Source organism: Pelophylax lessonae (genome assembly GCF_965119305.1).
Source record: "Pelophylax lessonae genome assembly, chromosome: 6".
Taxonomy (NCBI): Eukaryota; Metazoa; Chordata; class Amphibia; order Anura; family Ranidae; genus Pelophylax; species Pelophylax lessonae.
In genome coordinates this window covers 328,525,174-328,542,419 of record NC_138773.1, presented here as the reverse complement: position 1 = coordinate 328,542,419, position 17,246 = coordinate 328,525,174, and the positions used below count along the sequence as shown (strand labels likewise).

General features: G+C 43.7%; 1 protein-coding gene across 1 annotated transcript in view; it reads right to left on the bottom strand.

Moving 5' to 3' along the window:
• The window catches only part of LOC309557593 (protein mono-ADP-ribosyltransferase PARP14-like), a 254,593-nt gene that overhangs the window by 46,607 nt on the left and 190,740 nt on the right, over positions 1–17,246 (bottom strand). The window lies entirely within an intron of this gene.

The window sequence follows — 17,246 nt, the reverse complement described above, 5'->3', positions numbered from 1 at the left end:
AATAGAATACCTCTGGGACATTATGGTTCGGTCCATCCGATGCCGCCAGGTTGCACCTCAGTCTGTTCAGGAGCTCAGTGATGCCCTGGTCCAGATCTGGGAGGAAATACCCCAGGACACCATTCATTGTCTCATTAGGAGCATTCTCCGACATTGTCAGGCATGCATACAAACACATGGGGGCCATACACAATACTGAGGACCATTCTGAACTGCTGCAATGAAATTTCACCAAAATGTACTCGCCTGCTATATCATTTTTTCACCTTGATTTTTAGGGTGTCTTGGAATTCAGCCCTCTATAGGGTGATAATTTTCATTTCCATCAAACGACGTGGTATCCTTTCGCTCCTAACACATTACCCAGTCCATACCAGTATAGATCCTAACACATTACCCAGTCCACACCAGTATAGATCCTAACACATTAACCAGTCCATACCAGTATAGATCCTAACACATTACCCAGTCCATACCAGTATAGATCCTAACACATTACCCAGTCCATACCAGTATAGATCCTGACACATTACCCAGTCCATACCAGTATAGATCCTAACACATTACCCAGTCCATACCAGTATAGATCCTAACACATTACCCAGTCCATACCAGTATAGATCCTAACACATTACCCAGTCCATACCAGTATAGATCCTAACACATTACCCAGTCCATACCAGTATAGATCCTAACACATTACCCAGTCCATACCAGTATAGATATCCAGCATGAGATTTTTCCCCATTGAGTTCTGATATGTTTTCAAAGTGATCCTTTCATTTTTTGAGCAATGTATAAAACTCCTCCACCTATGTAATGAAATTAATAGAGAGGGTGACAACACTGCTCCTTCATAAAAACAATAGAGTGAGTGTAGTGACCCTAGGACTTGAAGTGTGTTACTAGCAGGATAACCAGGTGAAAATAAATGAAAAAAAGCCTGAAAAAAGAAAACGAATGCAGCCATCACATCTAAGGACCGATAAGCTGCAATATATGACACTTTAGTTCCTGGGCTTAGAAGCTTTAGTGTCAGATTCAACTCATAGTTACAGTATGTGTCCAACATCTTTGACTTTCCAAACAATTACAACACAGCAGCTGAAATGAATGACATTATTGTTCTTGGGTTTAGAAGCTTTAAAGTGGAATTCCAGGCTAAACCTGACTAGTCTTAAAAATGCAACCCCCCCCCCCCCCAAGCTCACTAATGTGTTAGAAATTAGGAAAATAAGTATATACTTGTAGGCAGGTGCAGTCTATTTTCTCCACTATAGGTGGCACTCGACCATAGCGGCATTGCAGTCGGAGCAGAGGTCAAGAGGAACACGGTTTCCTGGGTCACAGGGGAAGCTATCCAATTGGATTCAGCCACCCTATGTAACTCTGGCAACCATCTTGGGCCAGGCAGAGCCTATTTAAGGCCCTGGCTCCCACGGATGGCGCTCATTTTGCGTGTGGGTAGTGTAAGAACACGTCACCCATCTGAAAGGGACAGTGATTAGCGGCAGGGAGAGGTTCCTTGTGAGTAGGGAAAGGATAGGGACATGCCATGCTTCTTTGAGACCTTCCCATTTGGGTACGGGCTGGTCAGGCCGCATTTCGCCCCTCAAGACAGACGCTGTTGGCATATTTGAGACCTGCTCTGCTACACTCTGCTATTACCTTCTGTGAGTGTTCCTGGTTGGGCGCCTTCCCTTCAGGCTGGTTAATACAAGTTCTGTTCTCTGCAACTAGACTCTGAGTGTTTACCGGCACTGCACAACGCTGCACCTCCCCACATGCCTGCTCGGATCTAGTTACGTGATCGGGCATCCCTGTGTCATCCAGCATGGCTGCAGGGGAGAGGAGGGAGAAACAACAACAGATGGGCCATAGGTGTTATCCTGGACTCTGAACTCTCCTTTCGGCTCAACATCCAATTACTGTCCAAAGTTTGCCGCCTCAACCACCACAACATTTCCAAAATATGCCCCTTCCTAATTGAGTAAATATATGGGGGTCTCATAAATGTGTTCTCTATATACCATATATACTGTTACTTCTGCTTTTTCACTGTCATTTCATTGTAAGAGCTAATGAACACTTTTCTGTAAAATTGTAGGAAATAAAAGTCTGAACCTGTGATGCCACACTATCTCATCTTGAAGTTTGTTTGAAGACTCCCTAACCAATAGTAACATAGCCAATGACACTACAAAGCTCTTAATCCACTCCCTGGTCAGCTCTCAGCTCAACTACTGCAACTCCCTCCTTGATGGCTTACCTTTACATAGGCTATCCCACCTTTAGTCCATCATGAATGCTGCTGCCGAACTCATCCACATTACAGACCGCTCAGCTACTGCTACACCACTTTGCCAGTCCCTCCATTGGCTGCCCCTCACCGAACACATTAAATTCAAAATACTAACAATAACTAGGATCAACCTTTAAACTTGATTTTTGAATTAATTATTAACCTTAGGGTTCCTCCAGAGGTTGCTAGGTGTTCCTTGAGCAATGGGCAATTTCTGCCTCTTAGATAAGTTCCTCCTGACACCATTGATCTTTTTAGCTATCTGTAAGAAGGTAATTCTTCCTAGTGTCCACAAGTATAAGGAGCATTCATCCCACTGACCATCACACTAATGTATCATGAGTTGTAAATATAGTCATTTTTAGACAGGGTTCCATAGTTACATAGTTAGTGAGGTTGAAAAAAGACATCAGTCCATCCAGTTCAACCTATGATGTGTGTGTTTTACATTGTATACCCCTGTATGTTGTACATTGTATACCCCTGTATGTTGTACATTGTATACCCCTGTATGTTATACATTGTATACCCCTGTATGTTGTACATTGTATACCCCTGTATACCCCTGTATGTTGTACATTGTATATCCCTGTATGTTTTACATTGTATACCCCTGTATGTTGTACATTGTATACCCCTGTATGTTGTACATTGTATACCCCTGTATGTTATACATTGTATACCCCTGTATGTTGTACATTGTATACCCCTGTATACCCCTGTATGTTGTACATTGTATACCCCTGTACGTTGTGGTCTTTAAGGTGCCCATGGAATAGTTTTTTGAAACTATCGATGCTCCCTGAGAACTGAAAATTAATTCAAGGGTTCCTCTGTGTTGAAAAGGTTGAGAAAGGCTGATCTAACCCTTGATTATCTTTGGGGGTGCATTTATCTTTTTATATCTGTCTGATACTGTTTGTTTCATAAGAACCATGTTAAACCTTTGAATAAAAATCTATTGCAAAGGAAATACTTGTGTAGTACCCTCTAGTGTGTGTTAGAGGGTCAAAAAGGTAAAACATAGTTTAAACTTAAAAAAAAAAAACACATAACGATGGGTGTACTTGCCTTCATCCCCATTAACTTTACATCTTAATTCCTCTATTATTGGGACTGTGTGGGGCAATTCAAGAGTACTAATTTTGCCAATATCCGATTTAAATCGAAAAAATTCCTTAAAAAGTAGATTTTTTTTTGACAATAGAGAAAAACATTCATATTTTTTATAAAAACAATACAGAAAAAAAATATATATGTGATTCCCTTCATGGGAACAAACCATCTTTATACGTAAGTGTATTATTCCTTAAAACATGTGGTAAACAGTTATACAAATCACTTTACATAATCTTTTTTATATTTTGCTAAACCACGTACCAAGTTCCTCATCAAAAGATGGGGTAGAACCCTGATAACATGGCTGAGCGATTACATATAATTTAAGACATATTTGTAAACAAAAATACAATAGTATATACAAATATTGAATGAACTTTTAGTGGAGAAAATAAATCTAAGAATCCTAGGAAGAGTATTACGTCCTCAATCCCACAGAGTCCCATCCCCTGTCTAATCCCAGAAGGAGGCCTCCTAATTCCCTCCCTACCACTACAATACCTATGGCTATATACATTTATATGGTGCACAATTACTGGTGTAGCACCCTACAGATAGGTGCTAGGTAAATGTATAGTGAGCCTTGTCTGTCTAACAGCAGGGCCATGATTTATTTTTGGTCAGGGTGTCATGGCTTCCAGGTGTGTCTGCTGAGGGGGGAATCTCCCCACTGGCTCTGTGAGAGGCTTCTCATAGGGCAGTAGAGGAAACCCAATCAGGGACACATTCAGGCTTGTAATTACCCCAGAAGGCAGATTCTGCCGCATAGGATTCTGGGAATAGGTATATGAAAGAGTGTATCAATGCGCCTTACTGAAATATTATATTTCATAATACATTCTAGCTCGTGCCCACTCTACAACGGAATGTGGCCACTTGCAATTACATATTGAACACACCTCATTCATACATCCTTTGACACTTGGCAGTTGTATTCTTGCATATAGACGACAGACAACACCTGAACACAATTGACAATTGCTTACATTAACAAATCAGACAGCTGAACACAGACGGAGCGGCTTTCCCACAAAACACAATTTCAGACACAAGACACCCCACATTGACAGAGATGTATGGGGAACACAAGGGCCTTTTCACGTATTGTTTTTGTGGAAATATGTTCTATTGTTAAGTTGACCCATGAATTGTAACTGGTTTAAACTGGGTTTTGCCGCTCAAATTTCCTTTAAATGTGTGAGCCAACTTGAAATAAATCAGATGTGTCTACGCTAAGCTTAAGTTGCTATGTGTCGTTGCATCTCCTGGCCAGCAGACGGAGAATTCACTACACAGGGGGAGTTAGGACTGAAGGGCCATAAATCATCTTGTAATTGCCTCCTGACAAGATTGAGCTAACAGTATAAGTTTGAGGGGAGCACATGACGCAGTGTCTTTGGCCGGAAGCAGAGTCCCAGGAGGGAGAGTATAGCTGTCTCTCCTCCTGTCAGAGGAAGCGGATATCTCTGGTGCTGCCTGAGAATCCAGAGAGTGTTGAGTTGAGCTGAGGGGGATCCGGTGTGCCGAGAGCCTGCAGAGAGCGAGAGGGGTCCAGTCCCAGGAAAGCCTACACAGGTCGTGAGGACGGAGGATTGCCCCTGGGGGTCTGCCCAGTGTCAGTGGGGACCACTCCGGAAAAGGTTCTAGGATCCAAGTATCAGCTAGCTGAAAAGGGGGTACCTGGTCAGAGGACCCTGAAGCGATAGGGGAGCCTGACCTGCAGTAAAGCCTGACCTAGGTTCCAGGCTCACACTTACCATGAGTCATACAATAAATGTACCTGCACTAACCTACTAGCACACCAGAGGGTGCTACACTTGTATCACCTGTGTTGAGAAGATACCCTAACATTTATTCGACACAGGTAGCAAAGTCACCTTCATCCAACCACCATTGAATCTGTAGATGTTGATTGTCCAAGAAGAGGATGGGAGGTGTGAGAGTTAAAAACAGTGGCTTGGATAAGTTGCAAAATGTCTTCAACAATACAAAACAAGTAACTGCTACCAGATAAACCATAACCTAAATAAAGCAGAACCTTCACAGACATGTTTGTATTCTTACCTTCTCAGACGAACCATTGGCACCATCCCATTGTGGAACCACAACATGAATGACGGTGTCACAGGCCAGGTTACAGCCATCGGTAACAAATACAGAGCCTTCCTTCACCTCCTTCCCCTGTCTCTCTGTATTCAGGAGATTCTGGAGGTTGTTTCCGGCCTTCCCGTACAGAGCCCTGGAAACGGCTCCAGAACGAAGATCGAGCTCCTTCCCCACACTGTTCACAACCACATTAGTCTACAGAAAGAAAAAAAAAAATACAATCATTGTACCGATAGCTCAGAACCCTCCTGCCCCTTTAACGACTTGACGACTGTATAACTTACATATACGACGGCAAGGTGGCACTGCTGCACCGGATCACCGTGATCCGGATCTTCTGGATCCGGGGAGCGCATGCACGTCACCATCGGCCCACTTCCACTGTGATTATACACAGCGGGATCTTATCTGTGGTTACCGCAGATGTCCGCCGGCACCCGCTGATCATCAGGCAGTGAGGCAGATCACCGTTCTGACGGGGGGAAGGCATGGATTCTCTGTTTCTGCAAAGCAGTGACAAGAATCCATGCCTTCCCCTAGTAGACATGTGCATGACGAGAAAATTTGTCTCGCTTCGTTTCGTTTAGATCCGTTAATCTATATATTTAGTTTTATTAAATTTGGTTCATTAGTTTAATTCGTATTCGGGATTCATTTTATGTCTTTTTTTAATTTTCTTTGAATTTATCAATTTTTTTTTTTTCCATTCGAAATGTTCGACTCCATAAATTTTGAATTGGTCGAATCGAAAACTTCAGATTTTTTTTCTTTTTTCGATTCAAATGTGGCAAAGTGAACAAACTGAAGAAAAATCTTCACCAAATGATTTACAATGACCTCTTTAAATTATCTTTGGCTTAACAAAAAGGCAATTATTTTGAAAATGGTACTCTAATAACACACACAGTTTTTGATTTCAGAAATATGTTTACAGTTCGAATTCAACTGGAATTGGATGTAAAATTCAATTTGAATTTCCATCCCAATTTCTGAAATTCGGATGAATTTCGTATCGTTATTCGTAGCATTTGGTAAACTTTGTTTATACTGTAAGTTGGGTATTCAGAATAACAAAAAATTCCTCTGAATATTTATTGGAAACTAAACGAACCCCACATGTCTATCCCCTAATAAAAGCACTTCCCACAGTACACATAAACACTGGCTAGGCACACATTTAACCATTTGATCGCCCCTGATGTTAACCCCATCCCTGCCAGTGTCAGGACAGTGACAGTGCATTTTTTTAGCACTGATCACTGTATTGGTGTCACTGGTTACCACAAGGTGTTAAAAGTGTCAGATTGTCTGCCACAACATCGCAGCTATTCCGCTAAACTAAATAAATAAATATATCCCATCGTTTGAAGACGCAATAACTTTTTCACAAACCAATCAATATACGCTTATTGGTATTTTTTTTTTTACCAAAAATATGTAGCAGAATACAAATTGGCCTACATTTTTGAAGAAATTTGATTTTTTTGTCCAATCACAGGATGGGGGTGTGTCCTGGACCAGGCTGTAGTGCTAATCTGCAGTGCAGCCTATAGAGGGGTCGCGGGGGAAGTGTTGGGTCTAGTTCATCTCCAAGTCATTTAACACATGGTGTGTGTGTGTGTATCACCTTGTATTACATTCTGGCAACTATGTGGGTAATACCCTTTTTACTGGTGCATCTCATAAAATTAGAATCTCATCAAAAAGATAATTTATTTCAGTAATTCAATTCAAAAAGTGAAACTCCTATATTTGATGTAGATGCGTTACACACAGAGTGATAGATTTCAAGCATTTCTTTCTTTTACGGACTGTGGAAAATGTTGCATTTCAGTTGGAAATTAAGGTCCCAGAGTCTGGAGGAGGAGTGGAGAGGCACAGAATCCAACTTGCATGAGGTCCAGTGTGAAGTTTCCACAGTCAGTGATGATTTGGGGGGCCGTGTCTCTATCAGTTTTGCACATCGAGAGAATTTTTGCCCATTCCTCCTTGCAAAACAGCTCGAGCTCAGTGAGGTTGGATGGAGAGTGTTTGTGAACAGCATATGAATGAGGAAGGAAGTGATTGGCGCTGCTTGGTGGGGTGTTTAGGGAATATAATTTGTGGTTACTATACTTCTAATAGGATTTTATATGGAAATCTGTTTTGGAATCTGTGTGTGATCTACTAGAATCTGATATCAAATGACACACACCTGTATAAAGTCAGAACAGGTCTATGTGCAAATTTCTAAACATAATATAAAACCCTATATAAATTACATCAGCAAATACATCTCATAAGTGCAAATTGTGCAAAAAAGTGCAAAAGTGAATACAAAAAGTGAAGTGCTAAAAAAATGATTAAATATTGTCCAAAGATAAATTGGTAACCATAAAATGACAATTAGTAAGTATGCTCTTAAAAATATCAATAAATATAGGTGGAGAAATTAATAATACATGTATGACCATAAAATGACAATTGGTAAGTATACTCTTAAAATACCAATAAATATAAGTGAAAAAATTAATAATATATATATGACTGCCAATAAATAAGTGCAAAAGTGCAAGAGTGAACGAATTCCTTGATATAATATTTGTGCAAAAAATGGCAGTAAAAAAAGTGAACAATAAAAATATATAGAAAGCATTGCTTGCTTCTCCAGATGACGTCAGTGAGACGAAACCGGTCGAGAGCGTGACCACGTCATTTCCGTCTACCGAACCCGAGGCTTGGAACGCACATCCGGTGGTTGGAACACACGCTATCTCTAAGCGTGCACCGCAAGAGAGGAGGTTGCGGCTCCTATGCCAGACGGGTATACATTTAAATTTTACATATTGTGAGTACATGTCTCTTATTATAATAAAGCTGTTTTAAAAAAACTATTTTACACTATTGGAGGCTCCTTCCCTTTTCTTCTACATACCCGGGCACTGTACTGGATTTCTAATATACCTATTGAGCTGACATCTGTACAACTACTAAGGAGTGAAATCGAGGTTGGGGGAGATCCTGATTGCCAGTGTGTGGGAGCGATCCCCTAAAAATCGACCCGCTGTTTACCCCTGTAGGGGTAAGGGAATCTGGTAAGCGCAGGACCCCAGGCTTAGGGGAACACTTTTCCCTTCTGCCCACCCACCACACTTTGGGCATAGAGAAAAGAGAACTTCAACCACTATATACGGATTTCACTTATTTAGGACTCTTTCTGGATTTTCAGTCACCGAGACTGCACATGTGCTTGGATTCATTTGTTTGATAATTTAAATGGACACTTTTTCTATATATTTTTATTGTTCACTTTTTTTACTGCCATTTTTTGCACAAATATTATATCAAGGAATTCGTTCACTCTTGCACTTATTTATTGGCAGTCATATATATATTATTAATTTTTTCACTTATATTTAATCGTATTTTAAGAGTATACTTACCAATTGTCATTTTATGGTCATACATGTATTATTAATTTCTCCACCTATATTTATTGATATTTTTAAGAGCATACTTACTAATTGTCATTTTATGGTTACCAATTTATCTTTGGACAATATTTAATCATTTTTTAGCACTTCACTTTTTGTATTCACTTTTGCACTTTTTTGCACAATTTGCACTTATGAGATGTATTTGCTGATGTAATTTATATAGGGTTTTATATTATGTTTAGAAATTTGCACATAGACCTGTTCTGACTTTATACAAGTGTGTCATTTGATATCAGATTTTAGTAGATCACACACAGATTCCAAAACAGATTTCCATATAAAATCCTATTAGAAGTATAGTAACCACAAATTATATTCCCTAAACACCCCACCAAGCAGCGCCAATCACTTCCTTCCTCTTTCATATCCATTCAAGTGCTTCCCTTTTTAGGGTTGCATTTTTGAAGTGGGCAGCAGCCAGGTGCGGTGTTAAATTCTACTTATATACCCCCCATCCTAAGCGCGGCATCTCATAGACCTTTTGTGAACAGCAGTTTTCAGTTCTTTCCACCGATTCTCGATTGGATTCAGGTCTGGACTTTGACTTGGCCATTCTAACACCTGGATATGTTTATTTGTGAACCATTCCATTGTAGATTTTGCTTTATGTTTTGGATCATTGTCTTGTTGGAAGACAAATCTCCGTCCCAGTCTCAGGTCTTTTGCAGACTCCATCAGGTTTTCTTCCAGAATGTTCCTGTATTTGGCTCCATCCATCTTCCCATCAATTTTAACCATCTTCCCTGTCCCTGCTGAAGAAAAGCAGGCCCAAACCATGATGCTGCCACCACCATGTTTGACAGTGGGGATGGTGTGTTCAGGGTGATGAGCTGTGTTGCTTTTACACCAAACATAACGTTTTGCATTGTTGCCAAAAAGTTTGATTTTGGTTTCATCTGACCAGAGCACCTTCTTTCACATGTTTGGTGTCTCCCAGGTGGCTTGTGGCAAACTTTAAATGACACTTTTTATGGATATCTTTAAGAAATGGCTTTCTTCTTGCCACTCTTCCATAAAGGCCAGATTTGTGCAGTATACGACTGATTGTTGTCCTATGGACAGAGTCTCCCACCTCAGCTGTAGATCTCTGCAGTTCATCCAGAGTGATCATGGGCCTCTTGGCTGCATCTCTGATCAGTCTTCTCCTTGTATGAGCTGAAAGTTTAGAGGGACGGCCAGGTCTTCGTAGATTTGCAGTGTCTGATACTCCTTCCATTTCAATATTATCGCTTGCACAGTGCTCCTTGGGATGTTTAAAGCTTGGGAAATCTTTTTGTATCCAAATCCGGCTTTAAACTTCTCCACAACAGTATCTCGGACCTGCCTGGTGTGTTCCTTGTTCTTCATGATGCTCTCTGCACTTTAAACGGACCTCTGAGACTATCACAGTGCAGGTGCATTTATACAGAGACTTGATTACACACAGGTGGATTCTATTTATCATCATTAGTCATTTAGGTCAACATTGGATCATTCAGAGATCCTCACTGAACTTCTGGAGAGAGTTTGCTGCACTGAAAGTAAAGGGGCTGAATAATTTTGCACGCCCAATTTTTCAGTTTTTTATTTGTTAACAAAGTTTGAAATATCCAATAAATTTCGTTCCACTTCATGATTGTGTCCCACTTGTTGTTGATTCTTCACAAAAAATTACAGTTTTATATCTTTGTTTAAAGCCTGAAATGTGGCAAAAGTACAAGGGGGCCGAATACTATCGCAAGGCACTGTATATGAGCTTCAGTTTGAATTGAATTACTGAAATAAATTCACTGGATTATTTTAATGGACAATTGCGCGGTTGTGCGATGCTGTACCCAAACTAAATTTACGTATTTTTTTACCCCACAAATAGAGCTTTCTTTTGGTGGTATTTGATCACCTGTGCAATTTTTATTTTTTGCGCTATAAACATAAAAAGAGTGACAAGTTTGGAAAAAAAAAACAATATTTCTCCAGTCGTCTGTCCAGGACAGCACAGGAGATATAGGCTCCACCTCCGGAGACAGGAAACACAAAGGATCAGGTGAATAAAGGGGCGGACACCCACCATCTTCCCCAGTCTTTTGTGTTTCCTCCCCGGAGGAGGAGGCAGGTGTGGAGCTCTGCTGTACCTGTCCTGGAAGGAGGTCAGCGATGGGGGGCCCCCGGTGGTCGACGAGGCCGTGTCCGGCGCATCTCCTCCTGGAGCCCGGGGAGGGCTATGTCCAGTACCTGCTACAAGGGGGAGTCCGGTCGCCGTACCGAGGACTTCCGCATTCAGGCAGGGGGACGCATGCGCAGGCCATGAGTTCCGGCCTTTGGAGCGCATAGGAGGAGGGCGGGGCTTCCGGCGCATCACTTCCGGTTCCGGCTCTCACAGCGGTGATGACGCCGGAACCATGGCGGTTTATTTAAACTGCTGAAACCGCTACAGGTCGGCGAGGCTTCCCTGTGCAAGAACGCAGCGGCGGGATGTTACAGGAGGAAGAGGCCTCTCTCATGGAGACTGCAGGACCCAGCGGTGGTGGCGCCATCCCAGCCCAGGTAGGTGTCACAGGGGTAGGCTACCTACTAGGCTGGGAGAGGGGGGGGGTGAGTACAGGGGCCCTCAGAATGCTGTGATTCCCCTGTTGGTTTTACTCTTCCCCCCCCCCCCTCAAAGCTGAGTCCGGGCTAATGAGCCTAGGAACTCTGGCTTAGCTTCTCTGGCAGGGGGAGGGGATGGCTATTGTAGTTTATCCCCCCTGTTTTTTTCTGTTAGGGTCTCACCATCTCCTTGTTTTTTCCCTCTTCTCGTCTTCAGGCTCAGCCCAAAGACACAGAGAAACCTTCAGGGAAGAAAAGATGCCCGTCCTGTGCTGCTAAGTTTAAGGAGGGCTGGAGTAAACCCCTTTGTAAACCCTGTATAGATAAATTGGTCTATAAGGAGTCAACAGGGGCATGCAAGGATTTAATCGCAGGAGTCCAAAAGGAGATGAAAGCGATTAAATCTATGCTGTCTAGCATAGAGACCCCCAAACAGCCAGCAGAAGCCCCCCTGGTTTCAGCCCCAGCGGAGGGTGTAGAAACAGAGGCAGAGGACTCAGATTCCCTTGAAGAGCTTAGTGAGGCAGCTTCTTCCAGGGAGGTCCTTGAGTTAGGGACTAAATCGCCTAGGTATAAGTTATCACTGGAGGAAGTGGATGCTTTACTAGGAGTGATTTATGAGACCTTAGAAATTAAGGAAGAGCAGGTCTCTCTGTCCCTACATGACAAAATGTACCAAACCCTGAAAGAAGCTCAGTCTAGGGTATTTCCGGTACATGAAACTTTGTCGGACTCCATTAAAAAGGAGTGGGTGGAACCTGAAAAGAAACTGTTTTTCCCAAAGAGCTTAAAAAGGAGGTTTCCCTTTAACGAGGACCCCTCTTGTATTTGGAACAAGGTTCCCAAGCTGGATGCGGCCTTCTCACAATGCGCCAAATCTACAGACCTGGCCTTTGAGGATATGGGTGTCCTTAAAGAGCCTATGGATAAGAGAATAGAGGTTCTCCTTAAAAGGTCATGGGAGGCAGTTATGGCTAACCTAAAACCAGCTATGGCCACAACAGTGGTGGCCAGAAATCTGGAGGTTTGGCTGGACCAACTGAAAGCTCATCTGGAAGGAGGGACTTCCCGTAAAGAAATTCTGGATTCCCTTCCTATGCTGTCAAAAGCGGCCGGGTATATGGCAGATGCTTCGGCAGAATCGGTCAAGTTGTCCGCCAGAACTGCAGCCCTGGTGAACTCTTCACGTAGGGCCTTGTGGTTGAAGTCATGGTCAGGGGACTTAGCGTCCAAGACGAAGCTTTGTGGTATCCCCTTTGAAGGGGACCTCTTATTCGGCCCAGACCTAGAGAAGGTCCTGGACCGAACAGCTTACAGGAAGAAAGCTTTTCCGTCAAAGCCCAAGAAAGCTCCAGAGCGACGTTTTTTTCGTCCCCAAAGACCACAAGGGCAAACTTCCAAAATGCCAGCCACTAAAAAACAGTGGGGGAGAGGACAACAAAAGAAGGGCATTCTCTTTTCCTCTCCTAAAAAAACCTCTAAACCCCAATGACCGGGTCCCGGTGGGGGGAAGGTTGGGTCAATTCCTCCCACAGTGGGAAAGCGTGACCCAAAACAGGTTCATATTGAGGATTATCAAGGAAGGTTATCAGATTCAGTTCCAGGGTGTTCCACCCGCGAGAACAGTTCTGACCTCCCCTCCCAAAGATCCCTTAAAGGCGTCGGCACTGTTGTCGCAGATTGGCGACCTTGTGGACCAGAGAGTCCTTGTCCCAGTGCCCCAAGAAGAAACAAACATGGGTTTCTATTCACACGTCTTTGTGGTAAAAAAGCCGTCAGGGAGTTTTCGGCTAATCCTGAACCTGAAACCTCTGAACAGATGGGTGACCTACAAGAAGTTCCGGATGGAAACCATCTTTACGGTAAAAGCCATGCTCCCCCCATATTGCTTTATGGCCTCCCTAGATCTAAGGGATGCCTATCTTCATATCCCTATTCACAAGAAGTCTCAAAAACTTTTAAGAATAGCGATAAGATGGGGGAGCGCTTTTCGCCATCTGCAGTTCAGAGCCCTGCCATTCGGACTGAGTTCTTCTCCCAGGATTTTCACCAAAGTCCTGGCAGAAGCACTGGCTCCCTTAAGACTAAGGGGAATCTCGGTCATTCCGTATCTGGACGACCTTTTATTTTTTGCCCATTCCTTTTCCCAGTTACAGGAAGACTTGCGGGTAGCCACCCGGTTCTTGGAGGACCTGGGTTGGTTAATCAACAAGGACAAATCCAACCTGATCCCAACACAAGAGTTGTGCTATCTGGGGTACAGGATAAATTCAATAGAGCAGAAAGTTTTTCTCACTCTAGAAAAGGGGGAAAAGGTAAAGGCGACAGCAGCCGCCCTGCAATCCAACATGACACTGTCCATCAGGACAGCTATGTCAGGCCTAGGGTTCCTCGCAGCAACAATCCCAGCTGTTCCTTGGGCAAGGGCCCATTTTCGGTGTCTCCAAGCCAACATCCTGAGAGTTTGGGACGGGAGACAACAATCCCTGGACAAGACCATCCGTTTATCTCCAAAAGCCAAGCAATCACTCTGGTGGTGGAGAAAAGAAGAGAACCTCTGGGGGGGCCTTCAGTGGTCCTTCCCAGTATCAGTCCGGATAACTACGGACGCCAGTACCTGGGGCTGGGGAGCCCATTGGGGAACGAGGATGGCACAGGGAGCATGGTCCAGAAGGGAATCTCGGGAATCGGCCAATTGGAGAGAACTACGGGCAATCTGGGAAGCCCTAAAAGTGTTCTCCAAGGACCTGAACGGACACCATGTTCAAGTCCTATCGGACAACGTGGTGGCGGTCGCTTATGTCAACAAACAGGGAGGGACTCGGTGCCCGTCCCTGATGCAGCTGACGGCGAACCTTTTTTCCTGGGCAGAAGTAAACCTGAGCTCTATTTCCGCAGTCCACCTAAGGGGTGTGGACAACGAGATGGCAGACTTTCTAAGTCGCCATCAGGTATCGGAAGCAGAGTGGTCCCTAAACAGGGAAGTCTTCCAGTTGGTGACCCAGAGATGGGGCGTTCCAGACATAGACCTGTTCGCCAGCAGAACGAACAACCAAGTACCAAGGTACTTTTCCCTAGAGAAAGGCGGAGGAGCCATAGGGCTGGATGCCTTAGCTCAGGAGTGGACGTCTCAGCTGAGTTATGCCTTTCCCCCGTTCAAGTTGATTCCTCTCGTTTTAAGGAAGTTCATCCAGGAGGATACCACCTTAATCCTGATAGCCCCGTTTTGGCCAAACAGGCCTTGGTTTTCATCCCTGAAGCGTCTAGCAGTGGGTCCCCCCCTCGTGCTCCCAGAGAGGGAAGACCTGCTATCTCAGGGACCGATACAACTGCCAAAGATTCAAAGAATGAAGTTGGCAGCCTGGTGTCTGAAGAAAGTCTTTTGAAGTCAAAAGGACTTTCAGATAAGGTGATCCACACAATTCTTTCTAGGCAATTTATTTTAAGTATTGGAAAATTTTTTGTTCTTGGCTAAAAACCGATAACAGGGAGATCGGTATTCCAGCCATTCTTGAATTTCTGCAGGAAGGTGCAGACAAGGGACTGGCCGTTAGCACGTTAAAAGTGCAAGTAGCGGCATTGTCAGTGTTTCTGGAAAGATCCCTGGCTTTAGAACCTTTAGTGGTGAGGTTCTTCAAGGGACTATCCAGAATTAGACCTGTTCCATTTAAGGTTCTTCCTAAATGGGACTTGTCAATTGTACTACAGGGTTGGATAAAACTTTCGCAGGACATAGATCTGTCGTTAAAGTATATTACCCTTAAGACAGCCTTTCTGGTAGCAATTTCTACAGCCAGGCGCATTAGTGAGCTTCAGGCGCTTTCAGTTAGGGAACCTTTTCTTCAAATTTTTGATGACAGGTTGGTCGTACGTACAGATCCAGGATTCCTACCTAAAGTGGCTTCCAGGTTCCACAGGGCCCAAGAAATGGTGTTACCATCCTTCTGCTCCTCCCCTTCCAATCCAAGGGAAGCAGAGTTTCATCTTTTAGATGTCAGGGCCTGTGTATTAAGCTATCTAGAGTTATCTAAGGGCTTTAGAAAATCCAATGCTTTATTTGTAGTGCATTCAGGGAAAAATAAGGGGCAGCAGGCTTCAAAGAATACTATAGCCAGGTGGATTAAACAGGCGATAGTAGAAGCTTATAGAAGTTTAGATAAGGAGTGCCCTTTTTCTCTGTTAGCCCACTCCACGAGGGCATTGTCTGCTTCTTGGGCGGAGCGGGCTGGGGCGACACCAGAACAAATTTGCAAAGCAGCCACCTGGTCTAGCTTCTCGACATTCATCAAGCACTACAGACTGGACCTTCTCTCTGCGCAAGATCAAGCGTTTGGAAGGAAGGTCCTCCAGGCGGTAGTCCCACCCTAATCTGGTAAGTTCTCGTTGATCTCTCCTGTGCTGTCCTGGACAGACGACTGGAGAAAAACCAGAGTTAGACTTACCGGTAACTCTGTTTCTAGGAGTCGTCCAGGACAGCAGGGATTCCCTCCCTATAATGCTGTTTTAACCATGGGCGAGTGTTTTTTTGTCTTGTTACAGATGCCATGTCCGGGGAGTTCTCGGATAAAGACTGGGGAAGATGGTGGGTGTCCGCCCCTTTATTCACCTGATCCTTTGTGTTTCCTGTCTCCGGAGGTGGAGCCTATATCTCCTGTGCTGTCCTGGACGACTCCTAGAAACAGAGTTACCGGTAAGTCTAACTCTGTTTTTTTTTACATTCTGCTATATAACATTCCCCCCCCCCCCCAAAAAAAAAAAAATTAAAAATAAAATTTTTTTAACATCTTATGCCAATTTGTTTTCTGCTACATATTTTTGGTAAAAAAAATAGCAATAAGCGTATTTTGATTGGTTTGTGCAAAAGTTATCGCGTCTGCTAACTACGGGAAAGATTTATGTCATTTTTATTGTTTTTTTTTTTTACTAGTAATGGCAGCGATCTGCGATTTTTAGCGGGACTGCGACATTGCGGCGGACAGATCGGACCCCTAACTGACATTTTTGACACCTTTGGGGGGACCAGTGACATTACTACAGTAATCAGTGCTAAATAATATGCACTGTTACTGTAATAATGACACTGGCAGGGAAGGGGTTAACAGTATAGGTTATCAAGGGGTTAAATGTGACCCTAGGGAAGTGATTCTAACTGTGGGGGGGGGGGGGGGGGGGCGTGGTTTCTGAGATGACCATAGAGACCTGTGTTTCTATATAGAAGGATCACAGGCGCTCTGTGATCATTTCAGGGAGAAGAACGGTCAGCTGTGTTTACAACATCCGACCGTCCCTCTCTCTCTGCGGGGAGCAATCGCGTGTGTCAGGCGGCAATCGAAGCCGCCTGACACACGCACCGGCTTCCCCGCTGACAATCAGGGACGACCTATGCCATATTACCTGTACGAACCAGCCTGCTGCAGTAAATATAACGTAAGCAGTCCGGAACTGGTTAAAGTAACGCAGTGCCGAATCGCAAAAAAATGGCCTGATCATTAAGGGGGGTAAAACCTTCCGGTCCTTAGATGGCTAAACACTTCACCATGTTTTTTCTTCAGCGATGGAGTGTTGGGTGGTGAGCGTCCATACAGGCCATGGCGGTTGAGTTCATTACTTATTGTGTAGCTGCTAATTTTAGGTCTTTCTGAAGCTCTCCACAAGTTTTCCTTGGCTTGGACAACTCT